The sequence below is a fragment of the Somniosus microcephalus genome, chromosome 3, assembly GCF_052327205.1.
Source record: "Somniosus microcephalus isolate GS21.2 chromosome 3, FLI_Smic_1.0, whole genome shotgun sequence".
In the NCBI taxonomy this organism is placed as follows: domain Eukaryota; kingdom Metazoa; phylum Chordata; class Chondrichthyes; order Squaliformes; family Somniosidae; genus Somniosus; species Somniosus microcephalus.
In genome coordinates, this window is record NC_140989.1 from 228,468,943 (window position 1) to 228,495,441 (window position 26,499).

The 26,499-nt window shown below is 49.7% G+C and overlaps 1 protein-coding gene across 12 annotated transcripts in view; it reads left to right on the forward strand.

The window, feature by feature from the left end:
- The window catches only part of rasal2 (RAS protein activator like 2), a 496,897-nt gene that overhangs the window by 296,081 nt on the left and 174,317 nt on the right, over positions 1 to 26,499 (forward strand). The window contains exon 1 of one of the 12 annotated variants that reach the window (XM_085982245.1): positions 26,291 to 26,425. The exons of the other annotated variants lie outside the window; for them this stretch is intronic. The gene's annotated coding sequence lies outside the window, so the exon portion shown is untranslated. Of the gene's footprint in view, positions 1 to 26,290; positions 26,426 to 26,499 lie in introns of those variants that run through there. 12 annotated transcript variants of the gene reach the window in all.

A 26,499-nucleotide genomic window follows, 5' to 3' on the forward strand; every position in this document is an offset into this window, starting at 1 on the left:
CTCTCTTCCCCCCCAGTCGCTCTCTCTTCCCCCCCAGTCGCTCTCTCTTCCCCCCCAGTCGCTCTCTCTTCCCCCCCAGTCGCTCTCTCTTCCCCCCCAGTCGCTCTCTCTTCCCCCCCAGTCGCTCTCTCTTCCCCCCCAGTCGCTCTCTCTTCCCCCCCAGTCGCTCTCTCTTCCCCCCCAGTCGCTCTCTCTTCCCCCCCAGTCGCTCTCTCTTCCCCCCCAGTCGCTCTCTCTTCCCCCCCAGTCGCTCTCTCTTCCCCCCCAGTCGCTCTCTCTTCCCCCCCAGTCGCTCTCTCTTCCCCCCCAGTCGCTCTCTCTTCCCCCCCAGTCGCTCTCTCTTCCCCCCCAGTCGCTCTCTCTTCCCCCCCAGTCGCTCTCTCTTCCCCCCCAGTCGCTCTCTCTTCCCCCCCAGTCGCTCTCTCTTCCCCCCCAGTCGCTCTCTCTTCCCCCCCAGTCGCTCTCTCTTCCCCCCCAGTCGCTCTCTCTTCCCCCCCAGTCGCTCTCTCTTCCCCCCCAGTCGCTCTCTCTTCCCCCCCAGTCGCTCTCTCTTCCCCCCCAGTCGCTCTCTCTTCCCCCCCAGTCGCTCTCTCTTCCCCCCCAGTCGCTCTCTCTTCCCCCCCAGTCGCTCTCTCTTCCCCCCCAGTCGCTCTCTCTTCCCCCCCAGTCGCTCTCTCTTCCCCCCCAGTCGCTCTCTCTTCCCCCCCAGTCGCTCTCTCTTCCCCCCCAGTCGCTCTCTCTTCCCCCCCAGTCGCTCTCTCTTCCCCCCCAGTCGCTCTCTCTTCCCCCCCAGTCGCTCTCTCTTCCCCCCCAGTCGCTCTCTCTTCCCCCCCAGTCGCTCTCTCTTCCCCCCCAGTCGCTCTCTCTTCCCCCCCAGTCGCTCTCTCTTCCCCCCCAGTCGCTCTCTCTTCCCCCCCAGTCGCTCTCTCTTCCCCCCCAGTCGCTCTCTCTTCCCCCCCAGTCGCTCTCTCTTCCCCCCCAGTCGCTCTCTCTTCCCCCCCAGTCGCTCTCTCTTCCCCCCCAGTCGCTCTCTCTTCCCCCCCAGTCGCTCTCTCTTCCCCCCCAGTCGCTCTCTCTTCCCCCCCAGTCGCTCTCTCTTCCCCCCCAGTCGCTCTCTCTTCCCCCCCAGTCGCTCTCTCTTCCCCCCCAGTCGCGCTCTCTCTTCCCCCCCCCCAGTCGCTCTCTCTCTTCCCCCCCCCCCCCAGTCGCTCGCTCTCTTCCCCCCCCCCCCCCCCAGTCGCTCGCTCTCTTCCCCCCCCCCCCCCAGTCGCTCGCTCTCTTCCCCCCCCCCCCCCCAGTCGCTCGCTCTCTTCCCCCCCCCCCCCCCAGTCGCTCGCTCTCTTCCCCCCCCCCCAGTCGCTCTCTCTCTCTCCCTCTCTCTCTCTCTTCCAACAACAACATGCCCTCAAAAGACCCTCGGCACCACCGGGCACTTCAGCTAGTATCTGTATAAATGAGCATGACCTGAAATGTTGTTTCATTTCCAGCTGGTCAGGCCCTGCCATTCTGTTATCCAGCACATATATACACACATTAAAGTTGAATATTTATCATGTTAAAGCAGTTAGTGACATGATCATTTTGGGTCTGATGGTGTGATTATCTTATTTCCTGCTGCAAGGGACATAATGGGCCGTATTTTGCGACACCCACTGGTGCATACGAGGTGTGCACGCGCCCGTAGGGGCCGCGCAAGTTCCGGGTTTAGGCATGCGAATCGCGTGCGCTAAAACCCGGAACTTGTGATCTGTCAAGAATCCTCTTGACAGATCCTCTGCATCCCTGAGTTTTGGGTGGAGAGGTGTGCCCGCTGAATACCTGTGAAATGCTTATGCCAGCTTTACGTGAGGCCAGCTTTTAGCAGCATAAGAGTTTTACAAAAATAGAAAAATAAAATTTTAGCACTCATTTACACATTAAAAACCCTGTCCAATAAGGTAAGTTTATTTTTAGCCCCGTTAAAACAAAATTTTTTAAAAGTAAATTTTTGTTTAAAATATTTAATTAAATGGCATTTTAATTAATTTTAATTTATTTCAATGTGTTCGTGTATTTTTTAAGTGATCCCCATTCATACTTATGGGAGTTCTATACATACGCAACTCCCGTAAGTATGAATGGGGATTCTCTTCTTTTATTGGTTGGGCCGGCCCACGAGATCCCAGGGGCGCTTGCGAACCGCATGCGCCCCTGGGATACATGGGTCTCTGCTCGCGCAGACCCGGAGAGGCCCAGGATCGCAAGCCCCCGTATCTCCTGGGCCACCAGGTACATTCGTTGATATTTTACAGGTCGGAGGCATCTGCCCGCAGGAAGCCTCCGATCGCAGTTTCAGGCCCATAATATTTATTTTTGAAGACAACAGCAAGTTGCTGTCTGCTGTGGCAGATTATAGCCCTGTTGCTCGAATGAGCAAGAATGAAGATTAGCAGCATACTTTCTGTTCCTTGACATCCCCTTAGCAGTAAATGTATTACTCTGTGGTATGACTAGTTTTGCCTCAAATCCTTGCGACTTCTGAACTAGCTTCTCCCAAGCTTTAAGGGTCAGGGAATTGTTGGGAGTTAGGTTTTTACAGTTCTTCAGTGTTTATTTTTCTGTAAAATTTCCTGCATATTTTTCAAATAATATCTAAAAATTCAAATTAGAGGCAGAACTGAGGGTTACATTGTCCAGGTGAAAATTGCACAGAGCTTCCAGAGTAGCTGCATAGTCTGTAGCTGAACCGTACATCCAGAAGGTCCCTGGTTTGATTCTGGGCCAAACTTTGAAGCTTCAAACTCGATTATGATTCCAAGCTAATTTTTCCTTTCTTGAAAGAGACTATTCGAACCAAGTGTCTCGAGAGACTCAGAAATCTCTCTTCTTGGAAAATCTTGTATTTGTTGGCGAATCTGTATATTTGGGTGAAAATAGTACAAATTGATAATTAATAAAAATTGAATATAAAGAAAACTTGTGAAATTTCCCCCCCCCAGTTTTGCAAGCAAAAGAGGCTCAGACAAGCTGTTACAGACAGGCCTCAAAATCCTGCCACTCCTGCTACGTTATCTGAAGGAGCACAGCAGGCCTCCTGATGCATTCATTGAGTTCTTTTTTGAAGCAGCTATTTTGGCCCCTTATGCTGCCTCAAATATGTGAAGTTGTCAGCGCATAGTGATGTTCCTTCATCAGCGAGTTATACGGAGCTCTTGACATTTTTGCCTCTCGTCGGCATGGCTTGGCACTGCTTTCAGTTGCTGAGCAGGTCCACACACACACACACACTGCAGCACAACTCGCTGTTTCGTTTTATCAGTGCCTGTCGAGCAACAGAAACTGGTATGCTTGGAATGCTGTTTCTACTCCTTCTGTTAACTGGAGGTTTGAGGTATATTGCTGTGTTTAAATTAAGAGTCCTCACAGATGCATGAATTAGCAAGGTTGAGCGTCCATTTTTTGTCTCTGTGTATGGATAACAAAGGTGTGGTATTGGAAACTGCAGTGTGTGTTGTGGCAAAGCACATTGACCAGTTGACACGTTGACTTTGGGTTTTGATATTCTGCTTCAGGAACACTCCTTGAGGAGTTCAGATTCTTCAGCTGTAACCTGACACCACTTCATTGCCTTTTACTCCCTCCTGCTTTCATTATAAACATTTAAACACTCGGTTTTGCAGTTGCTGGCGGTTTATCAGTATGTGGAACTTTCCTGAGTTTTGCCCTGTGAAAATGACTGTATTGAATGCCACTTAGAATATGACATAAGAGTACAAGGTGCATTAGGCAGAACATGACATGTCTATTGTTTGCGATGAGGCGCCCCATTGTTCTGTATTTTGTACAGTTCAGTGCTTATCTATGGAATTCTCATGAGAGCAGCTTCTCAATGGGGAACGGATGTACAGAAGTTTTACTCGGTCTCGCTGTTCATCCTTAAGTTGTCGGTAATGGTAGAGCTGCAGGTTGTGTTCATGTTTCCTGGCTGGCCTCCCATTTTCCACTCTCCATAAACTCATCCAAAATTCTGCAGCCCTTTTTCTGACCCGCTGTTCACCCGTCACCCCTGTGCTAGCTGACCTGCATTGGCTCCCATTCCACCAACACTTCGATTTTAAAATGATCATGTTCAAATCCCTAATTGGCCGCAACCCTCTGTACCTCTGTAACCGTCTCTGGCTTTACACCCCTCCAAGAACTCTGCATTCCTCCAACTCTGGACTTTTGTGTATCTCCCACTCTCTTTAGCCACCATTATCGGGTGAGGAGACCTCTCTTTCCCCCCTGTTTCAGACCCACCTTAAAATTTACTCTTTGGCCAAGCTTTTAATCGCCTGTCCTAATACCTTCTCCTTTGGCTCAGCGCCTTGAGATGTTTTCCTATGTTGAAGGTGCTACAAGAATGACACGTTGTTGTAATGGCTGTGGATAAATGCACTGCACTATGTGGTACTGAGCTGTACAAACTAGCAGTCCCAGGTTTGATGCTTGGCTTGTACTACTGACAACTGACCAGCTGGGATGGTGCTGCAGTGCTACAGAGGGCACTGGGTTGCCCTCAGTATTCCCTGGTTCGGAAAAAAAAAATTGTTTGTGTTCCTGACCTCTGTACTATCTGTTGGCTCCAGCAGAGTTTGTACGTGGTGGGGACAGGAATGGGTTTGATTGCGACAGTTCCCACTGTCAAATAGCCAGCTAACACTCACTTTCCTGATTATGTGAAAGATCACTTCCTCGGCTGAAGTACTTGGAAGGCTGCTGGCGCTTTTGGAATTGTACTGCAGCACGCGTTGCTGCATCCTGGAAAGTTGGGGGTGGGAAATAATATGTTTATTCTGCTGTTTAGTCTATTTATGTCCATCTTGATCATGTAAAGTGAATTGTTACATACTTAGTTTCCATGTTATATTCTGAGGTTTGCCACAGATCTTATTGTCAGTTTATTCTTTGTCATAACTTTAGTTGGCCCAAGGGCATCTCCCTGTATATGCCCAGTTGTTGCCCACTGAGAAAGGACTTGTCTTCCACTTCAGTGAAAATGTATTGCTCCCTTTGGTTTGTTTGTGTAACTCAGGACTCCAATTAAAAGTTCTTTCCAGCAGTTATATTATTTCAGACACAAAGAAAATATTAAAAGAAAAATAAGATAGCAGCGTATCATGTCTCAGATGCTGGCTCTTTTATGTTATTGCCCTTGGATTTCTGTGCTTTGTTGTGTTACTAGGAGACTTTTGTAGGTGTGGTATTGATACTGGTGAACTAGTTTTGTATGAAACAAATGTTTTGTGAAGATTTACCTGGGTAGCTTTAATTCTTGGCATTGGTGTAATGGGCCGAGTTCAAGACCTTAATGTGTGATTGGAAGTTTTTGCAGGTTTGTATGTCGCAAGCCCATTTTGCTCCAATCATAGACATTATAACAGCAACTTGCAGAGCACCTTAAAAGTAGAAAAATGTTCCAAGTAATTCACTCCAGGTTGGTTGTTGTGGAAAATGGGGGAAAATACGACACTAGTGTAGTGAGGTGCTCTCCTGAAGTTGGGGATCAGACATGATTGAGGCAGAGTAGACGGACCTTTCCTCTCTCTCCAGCTGTACAGTACCTGCCTTGGGTGTGCTTGATGTTGACACCCAGCGCCTGAAATGGAAACATTCCTCCCTTTGGGTGGAAAAAAAATTACAATTATTTGAGGCACTCCGATGATGTAAGAACTGAGTTGTTTATAACTTATCTGAAGCCAGAGGTGAAAATCGCTCGGATACGTGTTGAGATGGCTCCCAAATGTCTGCTTTGTGTGCACAAGACTATTTGTAGATTTTTCCTGGTGATGAGTTCAGACTTTGATTGTCTACCAGCTGTTGAGTTCATTGTTTCCAGTGATAAGTCATTTTGTACTGATTGAATGGGTACTTGACACTTGGATTTAGTCCGAAGAGGAAACTGTTCCTATTGGCGGAAGGGTCGAGAACCAGAGGACACAGATTCCAGGTGATTGGCAAAAGAACCAAAGGCGACATGAGGAAAAACTTTTTTACGCAGCAAGTGGTTAGGATCTGGAATGCACTGCCTGAAAGGGTGGTGGAGGCAGACTCAATCGTGGGTTTCAAAAGGGAATTGGCTAAGTACCTGAAGGAAAAATATTTGCAGGGCTACGGGGAAAGGGCAGGGGAGTGGGATTAGCTGAAGTGCTCTTGCAGAGAGCTGGCACGGGCTCGATGGGCCGAATAGCCTCCTTCTGTGCTGTAACCATTCTGATTCTAAAAGTGACCTGAATAAACAGTCTTGAAGCTCTGTAAGATGTCTGCCATCAACTTGGCTGCTACCAGTGGCTGCCCTCGATGGCTAGAAGGCCATGTCTTCTCCCTACTCAGAAGCTGGTCGATTTTGGTCTTTCAGAAGAGATTTTACTCTGGATTATACTTGAAGGTCAGGCTGTCTTCCATCCAAGAGACACGGGCGGCATTAGCTTCCTTCAGGTCTTGACTTAGCTTTCAAGAGCAGGGCCTAATGAAGATCTTAGGGAAGTCCCAGGGCAGACTGGCCTACAGCTCTGCTATCCTTTCAGGTTTAAAGAAATTAATCTGTGCACTTCCCTAATTTGGCCAACATTTCAGAGGGCCATCCTGAAGCCATCTGATTTAGGAGCTTGGTCCAGTAGTGCTATCTGCTCCAATGAGAATTATAAATGGCCATGTGAGGGGTTACCTTATTTCCTTTGTCAAAACAATTTGACAGGTGTTAAAAGCCATGAGGTTGAGCTCTTTGATCCCTTTCATCTACCTACTCTCATTAAGAGTACATTGCTTACCTCGAGGTATTTTATAGATATATACTATATTCAAATTGTCAGTTTCAGAGAATTAGTTCCCAATGTGGTGCAATGGTTTGACGGGAGGAGGAAAGGAGAGAAGAGACAGCCCAAGAATCGGCTTCATTCTCAACCTGAGGAGATAGAATAAAAATGTTGGAGTAATGAATTCAAGATGATATGCCTGAGTACAATTAGTCCAATGTCGTGCTCGCCAGTCTTTTTATGGTCCAGGACCATGGACCCCTCTGAGCATTGTGTTAAAGTACTGTATTTTCACTTTTGGAACTTGTTTTAAATCCAACACAGACATGGTGGGAGTGGGCCTCTTAACCTGAAAGCTGGAGATTCTCAGGATGAACATGCCAGGTCATCTTTGACTTACGGATTCTCTGTTACGCTAGGAAATTTGGATTGCCTGACTCCTGGGAAGGGGGAAAAGTTTGGCGAGAATTTTGTTAAATACCTCCCCCAACCCCACCAGATCGTTGAGCAACTCGGACGCATCACTTTTTTTCCCTTTGTCTTTCACTTGCTTTCTAATGATGAACTGATAAACAGAGCTCATCAGATATGGAACAAGAACACAGAGAACTAAAAATGAAAATGTTTCCAAGTGCAGCCAATGCGATGTCACTTGCTTCTTTCCAGCCTGTGTTGACAAACTGCCAAGCGCACAAGCTGGTACCATTTTTATAAAAGTCCTGAACAAACATTTGAAATGTTAAGTTAATTTGTTCTGCGGCAGGGTCTTTGGTCCCTGGAATTTGTTCCTGGCTGTTGACTTCATTTTAATTCGCTGAACTGTATTTTGTTAAGCAGCCACAATGTTGTAATGTTGTTGGCATGAAACCCAATAAAATGGGCAACTCTCATTCCAAGTGAAATTGCAGCATATGCTGTCAACAGGAGGTGTGGATAAATGGCTTTGTTTCTATTCCCTGGCCCAGGGACTCAACAGTTTAAAGTGAAAAGAGCTTTTATTTTACAATTAATAGAATGACTTCAGCACGACTGAAAAATTGTTGTACAATACCATGAAAACATGAACAGTTGTCACTGCTCAACAGTTGAACAGCCACGCGTAGAGAGTTATTTATTTCGTGGGCCTTCAGTCCGGGTTAGCAGGTGTTTGAGTGAATGTTATCTGAAAAAAGCCTGTTCGGTGACCCAGTGGCTCCAAGCCTTGCCCCTTGCTGTGTGACTAATCCTTAAGGCATGCAGTAAGGATACAGCCAGGCTGAGCGACCTCAGACACGCAGGAACACAGAGCAATACAATGGAGCTACTGTCTTCTGCCAATGAGTTACAATACCCTGAAGCTACACGGAGACCTTCAGTGGCCGACCCGCCTTCCCTCAAAAGGCTCAGCGCACGCTCTGAAGAGAGGCACTGCAAAGTGCGGAGACAGCCATGACATCCAAACAGTCACAATAAAGCTGAAAGTGCACCCGCTTCATAATCTGAAGTGTGAGATAAGGCAAGTCTTATGTTTTCTGCAGACCAGTGGGGATCAGTACATTGTATTGATATTGTGTGTGAGGAGAATGGGTTTTTGCTAATTGGGGTGAGAGCTGACAATGATGGACCACTTCTCGTGATGAGAGCTGGCCATATCCGCCACACAAATCACCCCAACTGTGAGGGCCATTGAGTGTTAAGTGTACGGCATGGGAAGGGCACTTTTATAATCTGCCATCCCTATAAAGGCTTGTATTAGAAGAAATTGGCGCTTTTTTTGCCTGTTGCCAGGCAGAAAACTAAAGTCGTCTTTGAAAGTGATGTGCAGGAAATACTTTGGGTCAGAATTTAAAAAATTCCCCTTTTAACTGTCCAGTCGAACTAGCCGTTCCTGGTTAGCATGATTTCATTAGCATCCTTTGAGATTTTCTTTGAGAAATATCTTGTTAGGGAGCTGAATGCTGCATGACCCCACTCACCCACAGGAAGGTGGCAGGATGAAATGGACTGAGCATGGCTTTTAACTTCGCTCCGTGTCTGTGTCACTCGAATGAGTCGGCAGCTGAGTTTCATACAGGAAACTGAGCGGTTCTGAAAATTCTTGTGCTGCTACCCTCCCACAATAGTTTGTTTTTACTCGTTCTTATGCCACACATCATTCCACAGGTGAAGCTGTTCCTAAGCCTGTCTGTATCTGGGCCCCAGAAGGTGTTTGAGACCAGCCCATTCTAATCTGTTTGCTTACTTTGCCTTCACTCTGGGGCAAGGTTTAGGTCATTCTTGGTAGCTTATGATGGTAGCCCAGGTGCGGTTGAGCACTCACATAATGGGCAATCACTGGAGTGAACCCATGACTTGTTTGAAAGATGATCCTTTACTCACTGCAATCGCTGAACTGTTTTGAGTTGACAGAGTAGACTCTATTAATGGTCTCTGATTTGCCATGATGGCTTGGTACTTCAATTTTAGTATGGCTGCCTCATAAACACAGAACTTCAAAACACCTCCTTTATCATATTTTGTACGGCTTTCGTGAGTTTGCATGAAGTGTGACGAGGGTCTCCTGTATCGTTTTAACCTTCGCATTCGCCATACCACTCCCAGCCTGTTTGCTGGCTGTTCAGCTTTGAGATTTTTGCCTATTTGGGTCGTGGAAATCTGGAACTCGCTTCTCCCAAAAGGCTGTGGATGCAGGGTCACTTGAAATTTTCAACATGGAGATAGATAGATTTTTTGTTGGTTAAGACCATCAAGGGATATGGAACAAAGGTGGGTAAATGGAATTGATGTACAGATCAGATATAATCTAATTGAATGGCGGAACTGGCTCAAGGGACTGAATGACCTACTCCTGTTCCTATGTTACTACAGGTAGACTATCCTTTATCCGAAAACCTCGGGACCAGCCGTGTTTCGGTTTTCGGAAAATTTCGGATTTCGGAAGGTGGGTCGGCGGGGGCCCCGCGGGGGTCGGGGTCGGCGGGGGTCCGCAGGGGGGTCGGCGTGGGGGTCGGCGCGGCGGGGTCCGCAGTCGTGGCTTGTCCGTCGCTGCTAGCCTGGAATGCAATGAAGTTCCGCGTTTCCACCAACAAGTCGTCATGCTCGGTCGGAACAGGGGCCGGCACCGCCGCGGGCTCAGAGCTCTCGTTGCTTTCGAAGAGAGTCAGGTGGTTCCGCGGGGGGTCATGCGCACGACTTACGCTGACCCTCTGCTCAGCGGGGGTCGGGGTCCGCGGGGGTCGGGGTCCGCAGGGGGTCGTGCGCACGACTTACGCTGACCCTCTGCTCAGCGTAAGTCGTGCGCCACTCTGGTCATGTCGTGCGCACGACGTACGCTGACCGAAAAAACCTTCGGTTTTTAGAGGGTTTCGGTTTTCGGAAGTTCGGATAAAGGGTAGTCTACCTGTATGCCCAAAAATGGATTTGTATTAATTTATCTATCTATCTACATATATAAAAGGATACTTCTGTCTGTCATTCCGTCTGTCTGTCTCTGTCTTGAATTAACTCGAAAGTTATAGAGCGTACCTACACGTGCGTTACGTCGAAAGAAAGCTGACGATTCCAGAACCGTCCTAAGCGTATTTACGTTTCGGCCGGACAAAAATTGCGCACGCGGTATCCAAAAAACGTTCAACATTCCGCTCATTATCCGCTCATTAGCATCGAGTGACGTCGAGGTCGACCAATCGTACGCCGGGTTCCTGGTGCGTGCGGCCGGGCCCTCCTACGGCCGAGTGACGGGACGATTGACCAATCCTACGCTTCGGTGACCTGACGGTCCACCAATCGGTGCCTGTGTGGGCGGGCCTTATCATTCTGAACCGAGGTGAGTCGCCGCCATCTTGATTCCAAACTTTTCATTTCTTTTTCCCGCTTTCTGCGTCTTTAAAAAAAAAAAAAAAAGTTCCTTTTAAAACAGAAATTCTTTTTAAAAAAAGTTAATTACTTTCAGAAATTGTTTTAAAAAAAAAAGTTAATTACTTTTTAAATCTTTTATCTAATCTCATTAATTTTCCTACCTTTCCCCGTTTTTGCAGGTAGGCCTCTAAGCCTGGGCGTCTGTTGCCAGCCATGCTGGACCCTAGGCAATTGTTTTGTGGCAAGCTCCTCCCACTCCTCACCCCCCCCCCCCCCTTCGGTCTCCCCCATCACGTGATGGTTGACCAATCCTATGGCGTGTGTGTGTGGGGCCTGATGCTTAATAAGACAGAATAAATAAAAGTTACTTCAGTCTTCGTGAGCACTGGAGTGACTGCAGCAACTATTGCAACGTAAGTGAAGAGATAGAGAATAAATAATTCAGTTTTTATACCTTCTAACTTTATATCTTCTTTCCTTAAAAAACTTTCGGTTTTCAAAAGGCGAAAGTTTTTTAAGGAAAGAAGATATAAAGTTAGAAGATATACAAAAACCGAAAGTTTTTAAGGAAAGAACATATAAAGTTAGGAGATTTCCGATTTTGTACCTTGCAGCTACTTTTTTTTTTAAAGTAAAGAAATTTTGCAGTTTTTAATTAAGAATTTTTTTTTTCCCGTGCTTCCAACCGACATGAGAAAAGGCCGCCGGCTTCTTCACGCGCCTTCAAGGCTGGCCGCACCAGCTCTGAAGGCTGGCAGACAGCTTTTTTTTCGTTCTGCCCCTGCCCCCTATCCCCTCTCCTCGGTTCCCTCCCCTCTCAAGGGTTAACCCGGCTCTGGAGATTGGGAGGGGAGGAGGGTTACCCCGGCAACTGGACCCGGCCATCTTTCATCCTGGCAGCAGTTCAATGCAGCGACACCACAGCGCCATATTTGATCCTGGCGGCACGGCAATTTCCTCGTGACGCCATCTTTGATCATGGCGGAACTTCAATGTGGGCCCGAACAGCGCCATCTTTAGTCTGGGCTGCCCGGTTTCTTCCTCCTTCCCCCTCTCCTTCCCCCTCACTCCCTCTCTGTCCCCCCCCTCTCTCCCCTCCCTCCCCTCCCTCTCTCTCCCCTCCCTCTCTCTCCCTGTCCCCCCCTTCCCTGACCCCCCTCTTCCCTGACCCCCCCTCTTCCCTGCCGCCCCCTTCTTCCCTGCTCTTCCCTGCCCCCCCTCCTCCTCCCCCCTTCCCCCCCAGTCGCGCGCTCTCTTCCCCCCAGTCGCGCGCTCTCTTCCCCCCAGTCGCGCGCTCTCTTCCCCCCAGTCGCGCGCTCTCTTCCCCCCAGTCGCGCGCTCTCTTCCCCCCAGTCGCGCGCTCTCTTCCCCCCAGTCGCGCGCTCTCTTCCCCCCAGTCGCGCGCTCTCTTCCCCCCAGTCGCGCGCTCTCTTCCCCCCCGGTCGCGCGCTCTCTTCCCCCCCCCGGTCGCGCGCTCTCTTCCCCCCCCCGGTCGCGCGCTCTCTTCCCCCCCCGGTCGCGCGCTCTCTTCCCCCCCCGGTCGCGCGCTCTCTTCCCCCCCCGGTCGCGCGCTCTCTTCCCCCCCGGTCGCGCGCTCTCTTCCCCCCCGGTCGCGCGCTCTCTTCCCCCCCCGGTCGCGCGCTCTCTTCCCCCCCCGGTCGCGCGCTCTCTTCCCCCCCCGGTCGCGCGCTCTCTTCCCCCCCGGTCGCGCGCTCTCTTCCCCCCCGGTCGCGCGCTCTCTTCCCCCCCCGGTCGCGCGCTCTCTTCCCCCCCCGGTCGCGCGCTCTCTTCCCCCCCGGTCGCGCGCTCTCTTCCCCCCCCGGTCGCGCGCTCTCTTCCCCCCCGGTCGCGCGCTCTCTTCCCCCCCGGTCGCGCGCTCTCTTCCCCCCCGGTCGCGCGCTCTCTTCCCCCCCGGTCGCGCGCTCTCTTCCCCCCCGGTCGCGCGCTCTCTTCCCCCCCGGTCGCGCGCTCTCTTCCCCCCCGGTCGCGCGCTCTCTTCCCCCCCGGTCGCGCGCTCTCTTCCCCCCCGGTCGCGCGCTCTCTTCCCCCCCGGTCGCGCGCTCTCTTCCCCCCCGGTCGCGCGCTCTCTTCCCCCCCGGTCGCGCGCTCTCTTCCCCCCCGGTCGCGCGCTCTCTTCCCCCCCGGTCGCGCGCTCTCTTCCCCCCCGGTCGCGCGCTCTCTTCCCCCCCGGTCGCTCTCTCTCTTCCCCCCCGGTCGCTCTCTCTCTTCCCCCCCGGTCGCTCTCTCTCTTCCCCCCCGGTCGCTCTCTCTCTTCCCCCCCGGTCTCTCTCTTCCCCCCCAGTCGCTATCTCTCTTCCCCCCCCCCCCCCCCCTCCAGTCGCGCTCGCTCTCTCTTCCAACAACAACATGCCCTCGAAAAAGCCTCGGCACCGCCGGGCACTCCAGCTAGTAATATATAATGTTGCTATGATTTTGTTTCCACAAGGGGTTAACTCCTAGCCGCATGCACTATCTGGGATGTTGATTATGCCAAACGAAGTAGCTAACAGAACACAATAGCAAAATACTGTGGATGCTGGAAATCTGAAATAACAACAGACAATGCTGGAAATACTCAGCAGGCCAGGCAGCATCCGTGGAGAGAGAAACAGAGTTAATATTTCAGGTCTGGGACCCTTCATCAGAACTGGAAAAAGCTGGCGGTGTAACAGATATTAAGCAGGTGCAGAGACGGGCGGGGGTGGGGGGTGGGGGGAAGGGGTTTAGGAGGGGAGGAAGGAATTGAAAGAACATATTGGCTCAGAAATTCGGGTCGGGGGCTTCCCGCGGGTGCAAGCCCCCGACCTGCACTTACCTAGCGCGCCGGCAGTTGAGCAGTAGGGCCCCGTGGAATTCCGCTCCGGGGCCTGGCCCAGCTGCCGGCGCGCTGTGCTTGCGTGTCCCAGGGGCGTAGTTAGTGCGATGCGTCCCCTAGGATCACGTGAGCCATGGGCAGCCAATCGGAGGAGGGAAAAGCCCGTTCATAAGATTGACAGGAAGACCTGTCAAAACTTATAAATACTACGGGCCCCAAAATAGCAGTAAACCTTCAAATAATTTTTTTTTTTAAATCACACTTTTTAAATAAACTATAAATTACATTAAATAACTATTTAAACAATAATTTAAGTTTTTGAAAAAAATAATTTTATATTCTAACGGGGCTAAAAATAAACTTACCTTGCTTTAAAGTATTTAAAAAATAATAAACCTGTGGAAAAAATGTTTTAATTTTAATTAATTGACCACTTACCTTGCAAAAAGCAGGCCTTACACTTGCTTTTTAAATGTGCAAATCCTGCAGGTTTACCCTCCCGGGAAAACCTGTATAAAAAAAAAACTTAAGTTCAAAGCGCACGCGCAGCCTCCCCTGTGCGCGCGTTCGACCTCTGAACCTCTTCGTTCAGAAGTGCCGGTTTCCCGCGCATGAGCAGTACATGCAGAAAACCTGCACTTCCATTCGGCCTACGGGTGAGTACCCCGTGCGTACTCACCCGTGGAGACCCGAATTTATGGGCCATTGTGCTTATGTAAGAGGCAGGAAAGATAAAATGTTGCAAATGGGAATGGCAAAATCATACAGCATGAAAAGTGGGGGCAGGGATTATTATCTGAAATTGTTGAACTCGATGTTGAGCCCGGAAGGCTGTAAAGTGCCCAATCGAAAGATGAGGTGCTGTTCCTCGAGCTTACGTTGAGCTTCATTGGAACAATGCAATAGCCCGAGGACAGAGAGATCAGAGTGGGAATGAAGCGGAGAATTAAAGTGACAGGCGACCGGAAGCTCAGGGTCACCCTTACGGACTGAACGGAGGTGTTCCACAAAGCGGTCGCCCAATCTGCGTTTGGTCTCCTCAATGTAGAGGAGACCGCATCGTGACCAGCGAATACAGTATACTAAATTGCAAGAAGTACAAGTAAATCGCTGTTTCACCAGGAAGGGGCATTTGGGGCCCTGGACAGTGGGAAGGGAGGAGGTAAAAGGGCATGTGTTGCATCTCCTGCGCATGCACGGGAAGGTGCCAGGAGAAGGGCTGTTAGGGGGGATTGAGGAGTGGACCAGGGTGTCACGGAGGGAGCAGTCCCTTCAGAATGCTGAAAGGGGAGGTGAGGGGAAGATGTGTTTGGTGGTGGGATCACGTTGGAGGTGGCGGAAATGGCGGAGGATGATCTGTTGAATGTGGAGGCTGGTCGGGTGAAAGGTGAGGACAAGGGGAACCCTATCGTGGTTCTGGGAGGGAGGGGAAGGGGCAAGAGCAGAAGTGCGGGAAATGGAACAGACACAGTCAAGGGCCGTGTTAACCACAGTAGAGGGGAATCCTCGGTTGAGGAAAAAGGCAGACATGTCGGAAGCACTGGTATAGAAGGTGGCATCGTCAGAACAGACGCGGTGGAGACGGAGAAACTGGGAGAATGGAATAGAGTCCTTACAGGAAGCGGGGTGGGAGGAAGTGTAGTCCAGGTAGCTGTGGGAGTCGGTGGGAGATGTTTGTCGAAAGCCAATCGCCAGAATTGGAGACGGAGAAGTCAAGGAAGGGAAGAGTTGGAGATGGACCATGTGAAGGTGAGGGAAGGGTGGAAATTGGAAGTAAAGTGAATGAACTTATCTAGTTCAGGGCGAGAGCAGGAAACGGCACTGATACAGTCATCGAGGTGAGGGAGGGGACCCGAGTAGGACTGGAACAAAGAATGTTCCACATATAACAGAACATATCAGTTTGAGACAGTGGCGAGCGTTAATTGCAAATTTCAGAGAGGTTTGCACCCATCATACTGGGTTGGTTTAATTCATTAAGCACCACAGGAGGCCTAGCAAAACAGGCAAAGTACTTAACATGGCTCTCTCACTGTAAGTTTCAGATTCACGTTGGCAGATACTCCGGCTAACACATAGCCGAGGGGTAGGGGGTGGGGGGAAGAGGTTAATCTCTCCTCATGATGTCTCTCTTACGACCTCTATCTTTTGCTACACAGTTCTCTCTTGCTACCTCTACCTCTCGTTACCTCCAGCTTATCAACTCTCTCTCGCCGGCCCCCCTCTCTCTCTCGCCGGCCCCCCCCCCCCTCTCTCGCCCACCCCCTCTCTCTCTCTCTCTCTCTCTCTCTCTCGCCCACCCCCCTCTCTCTCGCCCGTCCCCTCTCTCTCTCGCCCGTCCCCTCTCTCTCTCGCCCGTCCCCTCTCTCTCTCGCCCGTCCCCTCTCTCTCTCGCCCGTCCCCTCTCTCTCTCGCCCGCCCCCTCTCTCTCGCCCGCCCCCTCTCTCTCTCGCCCGCCCCCTCTCTCTCTCGCCCGCCCCCTCTCTCTCTCGCCCGCCCCCTCTCTCTCTCGCCCGCCCCCTCTCTCTCTCGCCCGCCCCCTCTCTCTCTCGCCCGCCCCCTCTCTCTCTCGCCCGCCCCCTCTCTCTCTCGCCCGCCCCCTCTCTCTCTCGCCCGCCCCCTCTCTCTCTCGCCCGCCCCCTCTCTCGCCCGCCCCCTCTCTCTCTCGCCCGCCCCCTCTCTCTCTCGCCCGCCCCCTCTCTCTCTCGCCCGCCCCCTCTCTCTCTCGCCCGCCCCCTCTCTCTCTCTCGCCCGCCCCCTCTCTCTCTCGCCCGCCCCCTCTCTCTCTCGCCCGCCCCCTCTCTCTCTCTGGCCCGCCCCCCCCCTCTCTGGCCCGCCCCCCCCCTCCTCTCTGGCCCGCCCCCCCCCCTCGCTCTGGCCCGCCCCCCCCCCCTCGCTCTGGCCCGCCCCCCCCCCCTCGCTCTGGCCCGCCCCCCCCCTCGCTCTGGCCCGCCCCCCCCCTCCTCTCTGGCCCGCCCCCCCCCCCTCGCTCTGGCCCGCCCCCCCCCCCTCGCTCTGGCCCGCCCCCCCCCTCGCTCTGGCCCGCCCCCCCCTCGCTCTGGCCCGCCCCCCCCCCTCGCTCTGGCCCGCCCCCCCCCCCTCGCTCTGGCCCGCCCCCCCCCGTCGCTCTGGCCCGCCCCCCCCCCTCGCTCTGGCCCGCCCCCCCCCCTCGCTCTGGCCCGCCCCCCCCCCTCGCTCTGGCCCGCCCCCCCCCCCCCTCTCTCTGGCCCGCCCCCCCCCTCTCTCTGGCCCGCCCCCCCCCCTCTCTCTGGCCCGCCCACCCCCCCTCTCTCTGGCCCGCCCCCCCCCCTCTCTCTGGCCCGCCCCCCCCTCTCTCTGGCCCGCCCCCCCCTCTCTCTGGCCCGCCCCCCCCCTCTCTCTGGCCCGCCCCCCCCTCTCTCTGGCCCGCCCCCCCCCTCTCTGGCCCGCCCCCCCCCTCTCTCTGGCCCGCCCCCCCCTCTCTCTGGCCCGCCCCCCCCCTCTCTCTGGCCCGCCCCCCCCCTCTCTCTGGCCCGCCCCCCCCCTCTCTCTGGCCCGCCCCCCCCCTCTCTCTGGCCCGCCCCCCCCCTCTCTCTGGCCCCCCCCCTCTCTCTGGCCCGCCCCCCCCTCTCTCTGGCCCGCCCCCCCCTCTCTCTGGCCCGCCCCCCCCTCTCTCTGGCCCGCCCCCCCCTCTCTCTGGCCCGCCCCCCCCTCTCTCTGGCCCGCCCCCCCCTCTCTCTGGCCCGCCCCCCCCTCTCTCTGGCCCGCCCCCCCCTCTCTCTGGCCCGCCCCCCCCTCTCTCTGGCCCGCCCCCCCCTCTCTCTGGCCCGCCCCCCCCTCTCTCTGGCCCGCCCCCCCCTCTCTCTGGCCCGCCCCCCCCTCTCTCTGGCCCGCCCCCCCCCTCTCTCTGGCCCGCCCCCCCCTCTCTCTGGCCCGCCCCCCCCCTCTCTCTGGCCCGCCCCCCCCTCTCTCTGGCCCGCCCCCCCCCTCTCTCTCTCGCCCGCCCGCCCCCTACCTCTGTGTTTTACGCTTGCGAAATGCTCAAAGTAACTTGTAACAGAAGTAGATGAATGTCGGCTTTATGGAGCTCAAATGCCAGATCTTGTGTCACAGGTGCAGCCCGTGTTTTACAGGTGCACCAAGCAAAAATATTTATTTAAACTTCACAGGGTGTGTGTTTGTGTGTGGGTAAATTTGGTTGCCTTTCCCTTTATTCACCCTTTAATAGTGAGTACTCAGCCAATTGAAAAGGAAAGGTGCCTTGTTCAGTGATGTGTTATTTTACTTCCTTTACAAAAGTACAGAGTCATCCAGGAAGTGGCAATGCCACAAGACCTCATGGGCTTTCCCACGTTGGCTGTGAAATGAAGCTTTTGTCAAATTGACTGCCTGGGAAGTTAGAGGAAAACTGGAGTCTGGAATCATCATGCTGTGCATTTTTCTTGAATAGCTTTTGTTTAACATATCCATTTAGTTATTGGGAAGGATAGTGGATTGCTTTTTCATTTTGCCAAATGTATGGTAAAATATTCATGAGCACGAAGCTTGTAAATCTATTTTAAGAACAACAAAATAATTCGATCTTGTGTATGCGACAGTACTTTGAAGTCATATTAGCCTCTCAAACATTGTCTATCTCTAACTGAACTGACATTAGCATTGTCTCCATTTTATTTAGTGTTTGTGTCTTTATAAATATATCTATCTGTATATGTGTTTATAAGTGTATCTATAGGCGTGTTTTCTTTTATCTAAAATTGCAATTTATTCTCGTAATTTATTATGTCTATGACCATTTGTGCTTCAATCATATGAGCTCCTGGAGTAAATTACTGCCAAATTGCTCTCAATCATCTATAATTCTAAAATAGTCTGTTTGCAGTTTGCGGTTGTGCACTCAGTACAGAAGCCATCCAGCTTACTGTATCACACATCAGCCTGGGGCCGTGGAATTTATCCATAAAGGCTGGCTTTTACAGTACTGTGCTCTCTATAATGGACTGCATCAATTAATTATTGGTTTGTGACAAACTACATTGAAGTGTATTGCTAAGACCCATGATCTCATCCGAAATCGCTCACCATTACAGGCAGTGGAATGACTTCCTCTTCTAGTATGCCAAGACATGTGGTGGAATTGTACAAATAAAGCCTTGGTGCAAATACTGAGAGGTTGAGGCTTGAGCTCTCTCCTGGTCTGTGTGGTGCAGTGCATTTGAGGTGCTACATTATTGAGCTTTGTCACTGCATAAATGGAGCACCTGATATGGTCCTGATCCATAGAGACTAGGAAGGTCCCACGTTGCAGCAGTGGTCTCTGCTGATTTCAGCTGGGCAGTGGTGGAGGGATTATTGTTGGCCCTTGTGCTCCCACGCTAGAGAGGTTTTAATTCAACCAGTGTTCTCCCCGCTGCTGGAACAGCATGCACATGTGGACAAAAGGCAAGGACAAAGTTACGCTCAGCTGCCTCTTAGCACAGTGTCTAATCTCGTGAAGAGTAGTCACTTGGGCAGCCGGTGCCTCTGCAAACCTTCCACCGTCTAATCCACTGCGTTCAGGAGACGAGGATAAAATTGGGGACAGGGGCAATTAGAAGTGTAGCGTAATGAAACAGTCCCTTCATTTCCTTTCTAGCAGCTGCAAAGAGAAACTAGTTTGGGTGGCCTTAATCCAGTTGCAGTAAACTGGCGCCAGCTCACTAGTCTGTGCGAGAAAGAATGCTTTCTGCTAATTTGATTTGATCACTACTAGTTAGTTATTATACATTTCTGGCTTTTCTGGTCAGGCGACCAGAGTTTCTCTCAAGCTGTCACCTGACACTGAAACTACAAGATAGAATGCAGTGATCTGGTTTGTAATTGGGTTGTTTATAACATATTTGTGATTGAAATCTATTCTGCCCATCAACAAACCTAAGATCAAAGAAGGATTCTGAAAACTTGTATTATCTGTGCAGAGAGCAAGCTATTTAAAATGAACTTCATCAACTAAAAATGAGAGGAATGTTGAAGTCAGCAGGTAAAATTCTGTCGTGGACAACTGGGCCATTGGACGCAGTTAGCGATGTTGACTTGGGTTTGCTGTCCTCACTAGACATTCATATCTGAATGGATGACCACAGCAGTTGTCATGCTGCCTCTTGATAATCAGGTTCTTTTCCCCCTCCGAGCACTTCTCTGAGAGGTAAATTTGCACACATTATTTCTAATTAAAATGTTAAAATATTTTAATTCAATTTGTCAATTAAATTGGGTTTGTTGGAGATTACGCTTTGCAGATTGACCATGGGAAAAATTCAGACTCCAGCCTGGCTTCTGTACATTCTCTCTCTTTTTGAACCCTTGAAAATTCCCAAATTGTTGTGTGGTATCATTGGTGCTGGATTGGCCCTTAAAGCCCCAATTCATTTTATAAATCCCTTTGAAAGATTGAATACCTGAATCAAAGCACGTTTGTTTTTTTTCTCTGCACGATCACGATAATTGTGTATCTAATAATTTTGTCAGGTTTGTACTCTATTTGACAAATAGCCCCATATGTCATATGGTACATTTTGCTAAATGTACACTTCCATATATTATCTGAGGCAGAGTTAGGTTTTTTTGTAATTTATGTGTTAGATTAGTGTGCTGAACGAAAAGCTGCACATTTAACTTGACACGCTAATCCAGAAAGCTTTTGTTGCACGCACCCTTGATGAGTTATAGACATTCACACCACCACTTACCTGGGTTCTCATTTTGTGAACCCCTGTCCGTGATAATTAATGTGACTGCGAGCCAGAAGTTGGACTGGAGCGCCACCTACTGTTACAAGTATATATTGACAGCTACACTGTCACTCCTGTGCTGTAATTTGTTTTGAGAAAGGAGTCCTTGTTTCTTCAGTCTGCCAGCAGCCGAGCAGAGCTCTGAGTTCAACAATTTCAGACTATAACCCCTGCCCCTATTTTTTCACATGGCAGCGGTTGATGATTCTGCCATCCCCATTTGCAACATTTAATCACTCCTGCCTTCCACCCTATTGTTCTTTCTCTTCCCCTCCCCCCCCCCCCCCCCCTTTCCCTGCCTCTGCACCTGCATAAAACCTGTTACATCCCTAACTTTTTCCAGTTCTGATGGAGGGTCACAGACCTGAAACGTTAACTGTTTCTCTCTCCACGGATGCTGCCTGGCCTGCTGAGTGTTTCTACCATTTTCTGTTATTTCTTAAATCAATTACCTTGACTACAATGTACCTTTTCTCATTCTGCAATATAATATCTAATGACCGGTTCTAAGTAATTCCACATTGTTGTTTTTAGTTGCTGTATGTACTGTTGGGAGGTAAAGCAGGCGAAAGAAGAGACTAATCTCATTTAAGAGGACTGAGGAGAGGGTCAAGAGTGGCTTGTGTGTTTTCCATCTGACGTTCAATGTGAGTGGGAACTCACATACTCCATTTACTGAACGTACTTGAGGCGCTGACCTGACAGACGGACCAGACCTCTCCGATATGTCTTAAAACAGCCCCCTATATTAAACAGTGCTGCTCCCTGTCGCTCTTGAAGCATTTGAGAAATTTGAGTATTGTCAGGAGTTGGGGCTGTTGTCGTCTCCTCATGCTCTGAAACCAGTCTAATGCCCTCTCTACACTGCTCCCAGAATATATATCTCTGATGTTGCAAGTAGTGTAAACTGCCAAGACGCAGTAGAGAGTGGCACTATCTTAGTGAGGCACGTGAAGTAGGGGGAAATGAGGAGTAAATGCCAGTTACTTCCACCTATATACACCATAGCCACTGGATGGTGCTGTTGTAGATAATTGTGTTGCAACTTTGTGATTGACAGAATGAATACTGCTTTTGGGAAACATGTTGTTTTGGTGAAGTCTCTTTTTTTTAAAAAGACAAGTTTTTAACACTCTTTGCAGAGACTGGTAAAGAAGCTGAGAAGCATACTGGAGGTTTTAGACCTTTTGTATAGCTCAATGTTTTGGATGCATTCCCCTGTTTTACTTGCCTTTGTTCCTGCCAGCCGACAAACCTGCGGCTGATAGGACAGGCAATGGAAACCTGCTATCGAGCCTTTTACCTGTGCTTCTCTGAAGTTGGTTGGAGGAGATCGGGTAACAACTTGTTTTTTCCCCCTCTCCCTTCCTGTCTGGGAATGCCCTCGCAGTGTACAGTCACTCCTTGCAACACATGGTCCTTTGTGCTTTATCACTGAAAACAAAGCTAGGAGCTGCAGTATCGAGCCCAGTGGTGTAAACAGTCCATTAGCCCTTTTGTTATAGAACATGCTCTGTGTAAACAGTTAATTGCAGATTCCTAATTGATTCCCATTGCAGCAGTGATTTCACAGCACACTTTGTACAAAAGTACTTGTATACCCTTGTCTGAGCCCATTTAGTGTGCCCAGTATTATTTCTCCAACACAAGTAACTATTTCATCATTTACTTTGGTGCCTGCTTTTATACTTGGATACATACCAGCTAGTGGGGGTGATTTTTCCCTGTCTCCATCATTTCCTTGTGATGTCTGTCCAATAATGCAAGTTATAGATTGCGATTCAATTCCATTTGTAGTGCTCAGCAGACGGAGTGTTGCGTTACGTGCTGGACTGCCAGAAACTGAACAGTGATTTTTATTCGTTCCTTTTCTCTCCTCTCCCCTGCCCCCCAACCCCAAAGATTAGTGATGGGAGCAGAATTTGGGACATAAGCATTCATGTAACATCGCAGAGAGTGGTCACTTTTTTGACTGCACGCAATTTGTGTCCATATTGAGCATTTCCAGATCAGGTGTAGCACACTGGATCTGCAGGTAGTTTCTTTTTTGGTTGGGGATAGAGGATTTTTTAAATCAAAACTATTTTCACTCTCTCGCTCTCTCTCTGCCCTTGTTTCTGTCTCTTGTTTGCATGGCTTGCAGGGCGATCTGCAGTGATCTGGTCCCGTGCATCTGCCAATATAGTTAAAGCTCCACTATTTCTCTGGGAGCAAATTGGCCAAACTCAATTCAAGAGATTCCATCAGTCTGGGTTGGATTTGAGCCCAGGTCTTGAAACGAAAGGACAGTGCTGTAACCCAGGGGTGTCAAACCCGAGCACCACATGCAGTACCTGAGTTTTGATGCCAGGGCTGACCTTGTGGCGTATCCTTGCCCCTTAAATTAGAACACTTTAATAAGGATGTAATTTTCCCCAAAGAATAATTTCCTGATTCCAGACATACCACTGTGGGGAGATGCCAGGATAAGATCAGGCAACTTTCCATTCGGGGTGGGTGGTGAGGGGCCGGGATATTCCTCGGGTTGCTTCTGCCCTTCATAGCAACTGGTCTCCGTGCGTGTCAGGCAGGGGCATAGGAGCATGTGTCCTGGCTGCCTCCTCAGCTGGGTAATGTTTGTGGGTGTTGGGAGACTGTACTGAAAGGAAGACATAACTAACTCCTGTTTAAATGCGCTGATTTGGCAGGGTCCCGGGAGGTAGCTGGACTGTCCCATCCTTCCTTCTGAGAGGAATAATGTGGAAAGAGGGGGCTCCTTAAGTTGCTTGAGGAGGAAAGAGTGTGTTAGAAAACAAACTATGATGGCTGAATATTGCCACTGATTTTATTTTTGTTAAGGTTGTGATAGTCCCAATTCAAAAAAAAAAAAATTGTTGCAGTTGCTGTGTAAAATCAGTTGGTAATCAGTAACATTGCTGACTGCGGACGTACAGGCACAAAAAGTATCTTATCCAGGAAATAGACTAAAAGCTTTAATGTCTCTCTTGGCAGCTTTTAAATAATCCATTAAAATCCATCAATATGAGCTGCATAGAGCTCCAATGAGAGAGGCCGGTGATCAATAAAACACACTTTGCATACCCATTTATTGGAGGGCTGTCTCTGTTCTAATTTGTGAGAGAGGATAATAGAACTGTATGGAAGGTGTTGCTATATTCCGTGCAGCCGTTGTGGCCAGTGCCCAGATTCTGTGGACGGACAATGAGTTCCTTCCTCCATGGTAGAGCAGAGTGGTCAGACTGCATTGAAGATGAGGAACAGCATCTTTTGTTGCTCGGTAGAAAGCAGACTTTACCTGACCCCTAAACCCGTAGCAAGGTCCTTCTTTTCTTTTGTGTGTTTGATCGAAGTGACGGTTCACAGCAGGCGACGCAGGGCTAACGGGGATGTTGAAGCTTGTTTGGGTGAGACACACTGTATCAGAGAAGGGCGCAGGGGTGTGGTATGTGCTTGTAATTGTGAGTCTCAGGCCTGACGTTTGGCTGATTTAGCAGACTGAAATGCTGTTTCAGGGAGCGCCTCTCTGCTGCAAAAATTCTCTCTCGAAGTTTGAGTCGTGCTTTGAACCAGGGCTGAAGGAATTTGTCCATAAAGTTTTGCGTTTGCCAGACAGTGCTGTAAACATGTGAAAAAGGGGGCGCTTCGTGTGTACTACACTTTATAGTTGGGCAGGGATCAGAGGTGGCAACAAGGGGATAACTCCGGCAAACTGCTTTTCTTTGTTTTTTCTGTGAACTGTGCAGTGAATACTCCATAACTGGGTGCGATTGGAGTCGTCGGAATGACAGTGCAAACATAGCGGCCAGACTCAATTGGAAAGTGCCGAGTTTCAGAAACGGGATGCTGATGCGAATGAGTGTGATTGGACTGCAGACGAAGGAGTTTCTGGAATTCTCCATTATTTCCCGAGTAACGTCAAAACAAATAATTAAAAAGCATCTTGAATAATGTCTGTGTGTTTATGGCACAAAGGGAACATTCAGATATTTCCACTCTACAGTGAGGAAACGGCAGATGTCTGCAGAAGAGTTTATATTTGTACAAAGCAGGACTGCACTATTGTCCGGTTGTAAAATAAAACTACCGTTCGACTATAAAATAATTTTACTTGCTTGGAATATGTAGAACCAAGGGTGTGTTCGTATCTGTGGAGGAATTTTGCCCATTTACAATGCAGGATTGCTTATGTTGAAAGGCTTTAGGGGGAGGGGAGGCTCGGTGCATCGGGAGCTAACACTGGGCTTCCTCTGCCTTGTTTCTTATGAAATGAGAATTTGCTGTTGTTGCCCTGACAGTCACGAACTTGCTTGCTAACCTTTAATTGTGATGACATCTGCTGGAGTTCTTGTACGTGGCCTGTTTTTGAGGCAGTTGTTGAGGCTCGGGGCTGCAATCTTTGATACGGTGATCTCTGAAGTTTGCAGTCTCAATTCATCGATGGAGCGGAGAAGATCCCGAGTGAAGGAAGGTTTTTTTTGGCTGGTTGGAAGCTTTGTAAAGGTGCTGTATGTAAAGATTGTGCTGGGCTTTCTTGGTGTGTATAGGGAGTTCAGTGGGGGGAAAAAAGCATTCGTTTTGTGGGAAATTGAAGTAAATGCCAAATAATACATTTTCTAACAAGAATAAGGAGCTGTGCAGAATGTCGGTGCACTTTCTTTCCTACTATGTAGCTCACGCAGGCTTACTGTGGATTTAAAAAAATTTTGCCACTTAACGTGGTGATTAGTTATGTGTTCTATCTGATCTTCTCGCTTTTATTCCTTTTCTACTAGTCCTTTTTGGACAGGAAAATGAACTATTTTTTGTGCAGCTCAATTAGGATTAATAATTGCCAGAATTACAGCTGTCTTTTTTTGTGTACTAAAACCCCTCTCATTTGTGATGGATTTTCAGACTTTCAGACTTAGAAAGTCAGGAACCCAAACACTTTCTTATGCGTTGCAATTAAAACAGTAAATGCTGGAAGTGCTCAGCAGGTCAGACAGCATCTGTGGCGAGAGGAAGGCAGGGTTAACGTTTCAGGTCGATGACCTTTTGTCAGAACTGGCAGATGTGCATTGTGTTTGATGGGATCTCCGAAATCAGTTAGATATTCCTTGATGTTTGATGGTGGTGGTGATGTCATGTGTGCTTGGTTGGATGTGTGGGAGTGACCTTGGTATAAATATTTAGTTAGTTTTTGTCGCCCCTTTAATTTTTATGATTGATTATCACAGTTGAGATCTTCTGACAGTTTGAGTGACTAACAGCCCTGGGCCTTGAACCTTTGACTGTCTGGGAAGCGGGTAGGATACGGGTCCGTGCCTTTTTAAAGAACACTGCCCCAATAGGTAGGTGGGTAAATGCGCCGCCTGGTATAGTAGTGAGGCTGTTGCTGGAAAGTGAGCCTGCGTGGATGTCTGGGGAGGGCAAGATTGGTTGTTGTGCACTCCACGGTTGAACAGTCTGTCTCACTTTTTAAACTCACAGGTGAAAAACGGCTCCTTGGGTGAGGTAACACAAGGCAGCTGTTTTGCCTGAAGCTACATCCCAGCAAGAGTCAGCATTTTCAGGAGAGAAAATGAAGGAAAGAAAATGCAAAATAGCCTTGTGCGTTGTTTTTGCTTCACGTGTTGTGTTGGACCAGGTTTTATTTCAATTATTAGAATTAAAATCAACTCTGAGATTTATCCGGGCATACATGAAAAAAGTTTGTCATTTTAGCTAAATTGGTCATTCCCAAAACCGGAAGTAATATAACCAAACCTCCTGAGACTAGTGCTGAGGAAGGGGATGAGAGAGATGAACTGAATGGCCTCTCCCCATTTCTACCTAATGTTTTTGAAGGCAAAGGATTGGCACATGCTTGAGTCCTGAAATCTGCGTGAACTGGGTTGGTGGTGTTTCTGGTGGGGAACAGCTTTTCAGTTAAGAAAGCCTGGTAGTCCTGTATGTGTAAGATAGTGAATAAACTGGTTCCTCACTGCAAAGCAGAACAACCTCGTGTCACTCGCCTACTACTCTAGCGTGTACTGTATTTGCTTACGTCGCAGTGCTTGTAACGTGCACTTGTTTGCATCACCAGCCACTGTTTTCACCTGCGGGCCAACCTCAACTTGGTGCCAACTCGGTGCCAATGCAGTCACACTCGATAACATCTCCCTTGTCAACGCTGCTGCTTTCATTTTGCCACCAATGCTCAGTGCATTCCTCCGGCGAGTATGGCTGTCTCGGAGACCAGCCAAGTCCCAGCTCTCCTCTCAGTACTACTGGTAAGTCGGTGGAATTTCACAAGTTTCTTTTTAAAAAGCCTATGTTTTCAGTATACTTAACACATCAATTGATG